The sequence below is a fragment of the Panthera uncia genome, chromosome X (genome assembly GCF_023721935.1).
Source record: "Panthera uncia isolate 11264 chromosome X, Puncia_PCG_1.0, whole genome shotgun sequence".
NCBI lineage: Eukaryota > Metazoa > Chordata > Mammalia > Carnivora > Felidae > Panthera > Panthera uncia.
Window position 1 is genome coordinate 13,269,019 of NC_064817.1, and position 9,297 is coordinate 13,278,315.

The following is a 9,297-nucleotide window of genomic DNA, read 5'->3' on the forward strand; positions in this document are numbered from 1 at the left end:
GGAAACAGGCTCCAGGCTCCGAGCCATCAGCCCAGAGCCCGACGCGGGGCTCGAACTCACGGACCGCGAGATCGTGACCTGGCTGAAGTCGGACGCTTAACCGACTGCGCCACCCAGGCGCCCCTTGCCTCGAATATTGAAATGCAGTAATGTATAGTGCTGCACTATCCGATACAGTAGCTATAAGCCACTTGAAATATGGCTAGTATTACTGAAGAACTAATTTTTATTTAATTTTAATAAATGTAAATTTAAAACTGATACTTGGAGCTTAATCTGCACACCTCCCCCAACATCCTTAAGTATAGGTTGTGCCCAGTGACTTGTTTCCAAGGAAGAGAGTATGGAAAGGGAGAAAAAAATAAACTAGGGTGCAGAAATTTGGCAAACATGACCTCAGCCAGATGATCAAGGTTGACATCACCAGTTGTAAGTCATGTTGATAGCATGTACCATTGATAGGATGAGATGAGAATGGTACTTTACCTCTGTGGTTTTCCTCCCCCAAACCCATCACTCCAGTCTCATCATGGGGAAAATATCAGCCAAACCCCAATTGGGGGACATTCTTCAAAATACCCAACCAGTACTCCTGAAAACTGTCAAAGTCACAAGAAACAAGGAAAGTGTGAGAAGCTATTGCAGACCAGAAGAGACTAAGGACACGAGAATAAATACAATGTAGTGTCCTGGATTGGATCCTGGAACAGAATAAGGACATTAGTGGAAAAACGGATGAAATACAAATAAAAACTAGAATTAGTTAATAGCACTGTATCAATGCTGTTTTCTGAGTTGTGACAAATGTCCCATAGTAATGTAAGATGTTAACAACAGGGAAATGTGTGATTTGTATATGGTAGCCTCTGTATCATTTTTGCAACTTTACTATAAATGTAAAATTATTCTAATATAAAAAGCTTATTAAAATAAAAATTTGTTATTCAATTCAGTTATTGGAAAACTTTTAGCTATGTTGGAATGGCTTCAGTATATTAACTTTTTCAACTGTAAATTTTATGAAATCTAAATACAGATCAAGTATTTCCAATGAAAATTTAGTGTCTGAAATGAGATGTGCTATAAGTATTAAGTACACACCAAATTTTAAAAGACTTTATACCAAAATAAAGAATGCAAACTATCTTAATTTCTAAAATATTTGATTACATGTTAAAATGATATTTTGGATATATTGGGTTTATTAAAATATATTACTAAAATTAATTTTACTTGTTTCATCTTACTTTTTTTTTAATATGGCTAGTAGAAAAAAATTACATATATGGCTTCTACTGGAGCTTAAGAATACAGACTCTTGAGCCAAACAACCTGGGTTAAAAACCCAAATCTGCATCTAGTAACTGATGGACTTTGAGCAAGTTAGTTAACCTTTCTGTGTCACAGTTATCCATCTGTAAATAGAGTACCTACTTCATGGGGTTGTTGGGAGGATTCAGCAAGTTCACCTATATAACGTGGTGGGTTACAGCGAGCACTGGAACATAGTAAGCACTCAATAAATGCTAGCCACTATCATTAAGGCAGGGTTGTTAATAGCCAAAGGGTCTTTGGAGCTTCAAGAGTCCTGACAGCATGGACTGGCAAAGCAGAAAGGGAGCAAGGAAAAAAGATCCTCACTGCTTTCTTTTCCCACCCTCCACCTTCCTGCTAGTTCTCCCATTGCTCAGTCTCTATGGAAGCTGGCCAGCAAGTGAGCCCAGATGATGCCATCCACAGGGCTCAACTCCCCAGGTGCAGGGCAAGGCAGCGAGAGTTGGGGAATAGATTTGGCGGATGGGATGGGGGTGCCAAAGGAAAAGAACCAGGACGCCTCACTACTCCTATAACAACCAAAAGCCAAAAGCATCTTTCCACACCCACCTCTCTGTCTCCTCCTTGATCCTCAAGATAGCCATGTTTAGTGACTTTCCGTTAGCCTCCCCAACCTCATCTTTCATAGTAGACTCAGCCCTTGCCATGCTCAGAGCATGAAGAGATGGGCACTTTTTCTCTTTTCACTGATTTCTTGCCTTTATTCTATAAAGGGAATAGCTGATCTTCAAAGGCAAAGAGCAGGTATTCTGAGTATTATGTACACCCCACTACAGCCTGAACTGACAGAGATGAAGAGAATGATGATTAATGACCTCAGAATTGTGTTTGGAGTGGGTTTTTTTCCCAACAGGATTCTTCCCAGTGTTCCCAATGTCTACCTTCACTGTCCAAGTCACCATTCTCTGAAATAAATGAAGCTGGGGTGGATCTCCTTTGTGTGCAGGGCAAACATTACCTTTGTGAACCGATCACACTAGCTTTCTTCTGCTGCTGGCCATATGGTCTCTCCTCTACTCAGTTTTTCTAGGGCACATGTGCAGGGAATCTAATAATGGATTCCAGCCAGCCTCTGGGCTATTATGTAAATAGGAATCCTCTAGCACTCCCCCTCCCCTGCCACACACACACACACACACATCCCTTTGGGAATTTCTCTAATTAATTAAGTTTAAAACACACACACACACTCCTCTTCATGGTGTTAGGTGGTCTTAACACTACTCTATTTTGGGGTGTGGCTCTACTTTTAGGGATAGGAAGCACATGACTTTATGACTCTAGTTAAGTGGTCAATCTCATTAAGCTCCTAAAGTCATCACCTACTCTTAGGGTCTCCCAAAGGACCGTTCCCCTGCCAATATTTATGCATTTTAGGTTATTTTATTAGGTACATACAAGTTTGGAATTGTTTTATCTTTCTAAGGAATTGAATCCTTCATAATTATCTAGTGATTCCTACTAACCCTGATGCTTTTTATCCTAAAATCTGTATTCCTCAATGTAGCTTTCTTTGGGTTAGTTGCCTGGTGTGTCTTTTTTTATTCTGTTACTTTCTGCCTTGCTGCATTCTTAGGCCTTAAGTGTGACTTTTGTAATGGACTTAGAGCTACATTTAAAAAAATCCCATCTGATAATTCTTTTATGCTTTATTTTCTAGAGAGAATGTGAGTAGGGAAGGGACAGAGACAGAGGAGGACAGAGGATCCAAAGCAGGCTCTGTGTGGAAAGCAGAGAGCCTGATATGGGCTCAAACTCACGAACTGGGAGATCATGACCTGAGTCGAAGTCGAATGCTTAACTGACCGAGCCACTCAGGCGCCCTGATAATTTGGGTTTTTTTAATTGGCTAGTTTAATTCACTTGCATATTTGGTGAGTAAAAGCAATTATTATATTTGGACTTGGTTTGCTACCTTATTTTTTTATTTGTCCTGCTTTTTCTGTGATTCTTTTGCTTTCCCATTTCTTGCCATTGCTCAGATTGTTTGTGGTGTATTATCTGTTCGTGGGTATGTCGGTTTCCTTATTTTATTGTTCCTTTTTACTTATTTGGACTTTTTAGACTCTATTTTTACTCATTCAGTGATTACTCTTGAAATTTTATCATGTATAATTAACTTACAATGTCAGAAATTTAACAATATTTTAACTTTCCTCTAGAAGGAAGATTGGCAGACTATGGCCCAGTGATCCAATATGCCCACCACCTGTCTTTGTAAATAAAGTTTCACTGGAACACAGCCTTGTTCTTTCATTTGTGTACCATCTATGGCTACTTTCACCCCATAATGACAGAGTTTTGTATTCATGACAGGGACTCTATAGTCTCCCAAACTTACTTAGAATATTTACTAGTTGCCCCTTTATACAAAATGTTTGCCAAAGCCCGTTTTCTAATAATACTCTTAAAGCTCTTAGGAGACTTTAACTCCAATCTCCCCTTTCCTGACTTGTATGTGATTCTTGTCCAGTATTTTATCAGTTTTTTAACTTTATAATTCAACATTGGTATTCCTTTTTTTCCCCAAAACATTATTTGCTCATATATGTATGATTTTACATTTTTACATATTTGCTTATATGTATATATGGTTTTTTAATGTGTATTTATTTAGTAATCTCTACACCCAATGTGGGGCTTGAACTCAACCCCAAGATCAAGAGTCACACGCTTCTTTGACTGAGTCAGACAGGTGCCCCTGTGCATGTTTTTTTGCTCACCATTCCTTTTTGCATCTCAGATCATCCTTCTGACATCATTTTCCTTCTTCCTGAAGTATATCTTTTAGAAGATGTTCCTGTAGTGAAGATCTTTTGGTAGTAAATCCCTCTGTTTTTGTGTATTTATAAACATATTAATTTTACCCTCCTTCTTGAAATATGATTTTCTGAGTACATAATTCTAGGTTCTAAGTTATTTTCTCGCAACAATTGAAAAATATCATTCCACAGTCTTCTGATTTCCATTGCTGTTGAAGGCAACTGTTAGTCTAATTGTCATTCTTTTGATGATGACCCATCTCTTCTCTCTGGCCCCTTTTAAGATCTCATGGCAGCTGGTGTTCTGCAGTTGAATTATGTTGTGTTTAGGCATGAATTTCCTTTTTTGAAAATGTTCTTTTTGGTATATGCTGTGATTCCTGGATATGTACTATTATGTTTTTCATCAGTCTTGGACAAGTCATGCCACTATCTCTTCAAATCTCTCTTTCTCCTCTTATTCTGAAACCCAATTATGTTTGACCTTCTCATTCTAGCCTCCAATCACTTAATCCCTTGTTCATACTTTCTATCTCCTTCCCTCATTGTGCTGTATTCCAGGTAATTTCTACTCCTCTCTTCAGCTGGATTTAGTCTACTGTTTAACCAGTACAGTTGGGTTTTGTGTTTCAATGATTATATTTTTATTTATAGAAGTTCTAGTAAAAAATCTTCCTAGTTATTTCTGCTAACCTATTGTTGCCTGCTCATCTGTGCAAATGCATCTTGTATGTCTTATTTAAAAAATTTTTTTAACTTTTTTTTATTTTATTTTTGAGACAGGGAGAGACAGAGCATGAACAGGGGAGGTTCAGAGAGAGGGAGACACAGAATCTGAAACAGGCTCCAGGCTCTGAGCTGTCAGCACAGAGCCCGATGCGGGGCTCGAACTCACGGACCGAGAGATCATGACCTGAGCCAAAGTCGGCCGCTTAACCGGCTGAGTCACCCAGGTGCCCCACATCTTGTATGTCTTTAAACATTTTATACATACTTGCTCTGTATTCTATAATTGAAAATTCCTATATCTCCAATCATTGTGGAGATCTGAATCTATTCTATGCTGTTTATGCTTCCTCTGGCTCATGGTGGCTTGTCTTAATATATTGCAAGCTTATTGCTTGATTTTTTAAAATTTATTTTTATATAAGTTATCTGTCTATCCAACATGGGGCTCGAACTCATGGCCCCGAGATCAAGACCTGCACCCTCCTCTGACTGAGCCAGCTGAGTGCCCAGCTTATTGCCTGATTTTAATCTGTGGGAATCCTATAGGTCTAAATCAGAGAAGCTTTTTTCTGAACAGGATTTACTTCAACACAAAATCAGAGACACCTCTGATCTAAGAGCACTTCAGCCACTGTGAAGATCTTGGTTTAGTAAATGGGCTCTAGGATCAGCATTCCCACCACAATGCTGGCCCATGTTTCAGTAGTGCTATGTGCTGCTATTGGCACCTACTCTCAGAGCATCCTCCCCCCCCCCTCCCCCACCCAACACACACCTACTGCTTGTAGTTTAAGGCTTCCTGTCTGGTCTAGGTTTGGATTATTTTTTATTTTAGGAGCTGCTGTTGTGGAAGCCTTTGGAAATCTCTCCAATGACTTGACCAGAAATGCCTTGAAGAGTGTTTATATTTTACATCGAGGATATAGCTGCTGTGCAGTGGGAGAGCCACTCAGAGCATTCCTTCCACCCCCAACACACACACACACACACACACACACCGTCAAACTCTGAAACACAAACATACATTTTAGGTGGAAATTTGGATGACAAAAATGCCATTACATATTGTTTCACTTACCGCACCAAGTATAAAACTAGCTTTCTTAGTCACCATTTTATCATTCCCTAACGTTCAGAATAGCTATGGGCGTCAAGATGCTTGCTTCTTGACACAAAACCGATATTTTGGCACATGAGACCTAAAGATAGGTCCCATACCATAAGTTAGTTTGCCTTTAGAAGTGGGCACTGATGTCTTGGCCACTTGCCTTGACCTCACGTACACATGGAAACTGCTGCTACTTCAACACTATAGGAAGATGTTATTGAGCCTGTGTAGCTTGTTGGTGATTTGCCACAGGCTTCACAACGCACATTTTTGGTAAGTCATTTCCCAAGACCACTCAGAGAGAAAATCAGGTGATCATTCTAGGTTCATCTGTATGTCTCCTGCTATTGATCTTTGTGAGATGACTCAAACCCTCCAAACCTCCATACCTTGGTCCTCTACATTCACTGAGTAAGTGGATGAACTAAAATGAAAAACTGGGTGCCACATCCTCGTCTTTCTCTACACTATTTCTTTCTAAATTAGGCATCAGGAAAAGGGGGCTGATCTGACAAATATGAAAATGAACACTGGTATACTGATTTTTCTTTCTTTGAACTCCTGCTCTGGTGCAAGGGGAAAGGCTTTGCATCCTGTATCAGTGCTGTGGACAAGTGCCTCTTTGCAAGGTTCCTTCCATCATTGGGAAAACTATTCCTTGCATTCAAAGGTCCCCCACAGATACAGAGAGTGTGCTGTCACAGAAAGGGCAGGACGACTTTTAAGCAAGTAGCCTTGGGAAAAGTGGGGCAAGGTGGCTGGGAAAAGTATGGGAAACATTGCAGCCATTTTGAAAAGACTATAAGGTCTTTAAGACCATGAGGGAAGAAGAGAAATTCACATTTATTGAATTCCTGTTATGGACATGGTACTTTTCTTTCTTTCTTCATAAATTATTTTAAAATGTCAAAAATAAGAGAGACTAAGGAGAATAACACCCATTTACCTATCATCTAGATTTAAATCTAGATGTATGAACATTTTGTCATATGTCTTTCATCCATTTTTAATATTTAGAATTATAGACATAGTAATATTTTACCATTAAAAACTTTATCATGTCCTATATAATCACAATGCCATTCTCACACCTAAGAAAACTAACAATAATTTCCTAATATTATCTAACACTCATTCTATATTAAAATTTCCCCAATTGTCTCCCAAATGTCTTTTGCAGCTGGTTGTTCAAAGCAGGGTCCAATCATGGACCACGCACTGCATTTGGTTATTATTATATCTAAGACTCCATTAACCCAGATGGTCCTTGTAATTTTCATATCTTATCTTTTTATCTCCATAACAATCCTAAGAGGCAGTTATCATTATTTCCATTGTGCAAATGCAAAAAAAAAAAAAAATTGAAGCTAGAGAAGTAGTCAGCCCAAGATCACACTGTCAGTAAGTGTGTAGAGGACATTTCCTGCCTTTTTAGCTGCCGGGCCTCCAAACCTGTCCCTATTTTGAGTGAGTTCTATTGCATCTTGGTGTGTGTGTGGGAGGGGGTACTCCTAATGGCCAAGAGGTAGGCACATAATAGTTTATGGCTAGTGCTTGGCAAATTGGATGCCTTGGTCCAGGGTTTTGAGTCTAGACTAGCACAGTCCAATGAAATTTTCTGCAATGATGGAAATGCTCTACATCTGCACTGTACAATATGGTACCACTAAACACATGTACTTGTTGCCATATTGAACAGCACAATTCTAGAAAGAATGATGCCAAGTTGCAGGGACATTTGAAAAATTACACATAGCACTGATGGCAGCATTTAGAGTCTGGTGGTGTTGGCACCTCTCAGGGTTGGGTTGATGATAGTGTTCTGGATAGATCACTTGCTCACTTTCAGAGCTTGACCCTCTACTCAGCCTATCAAATATCTGAATCACCCAATAGCCATCCAGTAAATTCCCCTTTTGCCTAAATTTTCCAAAGTCAGTTTCTATTGTTTGAAATCAAAACCCCATTGCAGACATTGCTACTTGTCACCAGATTCCTCGTTTTCCTCAGAGATAGAATTTCCATTTTTTTCAATATATGAAATTTATTGTCAAATTGGTTTCCATACAACACCCAGTGCTCATCCCAAAAGGTGCCCTCCTCAATACCCATCACCCACCCTCCCCTCCCTCCCACCCCCCATCAACCCTCAGTTTGTTCGCAGTTTTTAAGAGTCTCTTATGCTTTGGCTCTCTCCCACTCTCACCTTTTTTTTTTCCTTCCCCTCCCCCATGGGTTTCTGTTAGAATTTCCATTTTTATCGGGGCACAAGTTTTAGCTGGTTGTGGCTACATAACTAAGTTCTGGTCAATGACATAGAGGAAGAAGTGGGATACACAAATTCTAGAGAGTGTCTTTAAAAATAGAATACTCTTCTCTTTCTCTTTCCAGCTGGCTGGAATATGGATGTGATGGGTAGAGCTCAAGCAGCCATTTTTGGACCATGAAGGAGAAACCAAATCTTGAGGATGGCAGAGCATCAAAACAGAAGGAACTTGTGACCCTAGGTATTCTAAAATCACTACAGTAGACTTGATTGTTTACATTTATGTGAAAGAAAAACTTCTACCTTGTTTATGCCAGAATGGGTTTTTTTTTTTCTTTCCAAGCTGAACCTAATCCTACTACTACTTTTCAGCTCAAGGTAACACTTAGTGATTAAAAACCCTGAGTCAAGTGTGGCTGACAGATGTAAATTTGATCCCACACCTGGGATGAAAAGGATGGGGAATGAGATAAACTTATTCTTCTCTAGAACCATTGTATACACAATGATTTTCATGTTCCCACAGGCTGAGCCTATAATTCGTAGGACTCATCCATCATCTTGCCTGTACACAGGGCTATCCTTTAATCCCATGAAGAGGGGCCCTATCCTTGGCCTTGACCATTACAGAACCCAACTCCGGCTGGGCCCCTTCCTACAGGGTGAGGAACCAGAAAGGCCAAAACCTTCTACACCATGGTTTAGATGACAGGAACCCTGGAATTACCTGACCAAATGAACAAAGCCAGCTTTCAGAGACTGCATGGGCTTCTTCTCTGGGATCTTCTTCCCAAGAGCAGATTATGTAGCTAGTAGGAACATAATGCGCTAGAGAGAAGGCCAAGGGGGTAGCTGTTTTCAGAGATGTGTGACTAGAATTTAGACAGAGACTCCAGCTCACTGGTCCATGTACCTATGGGGCTCCTTACAGTGGGAGATAGAGCCTATGAGGGAAGGGATGGGTAGGTGGGCTACAGGCCGGTGACCCAGGCTTACTTTCCCCATGTCATTATGATCCAGTGTGAAACTCCAAGGAGTTCAGTAATTTTATACTCAAACCTGTTCTTTCAGGTCATACAAAGATATGTTTGTCAAGG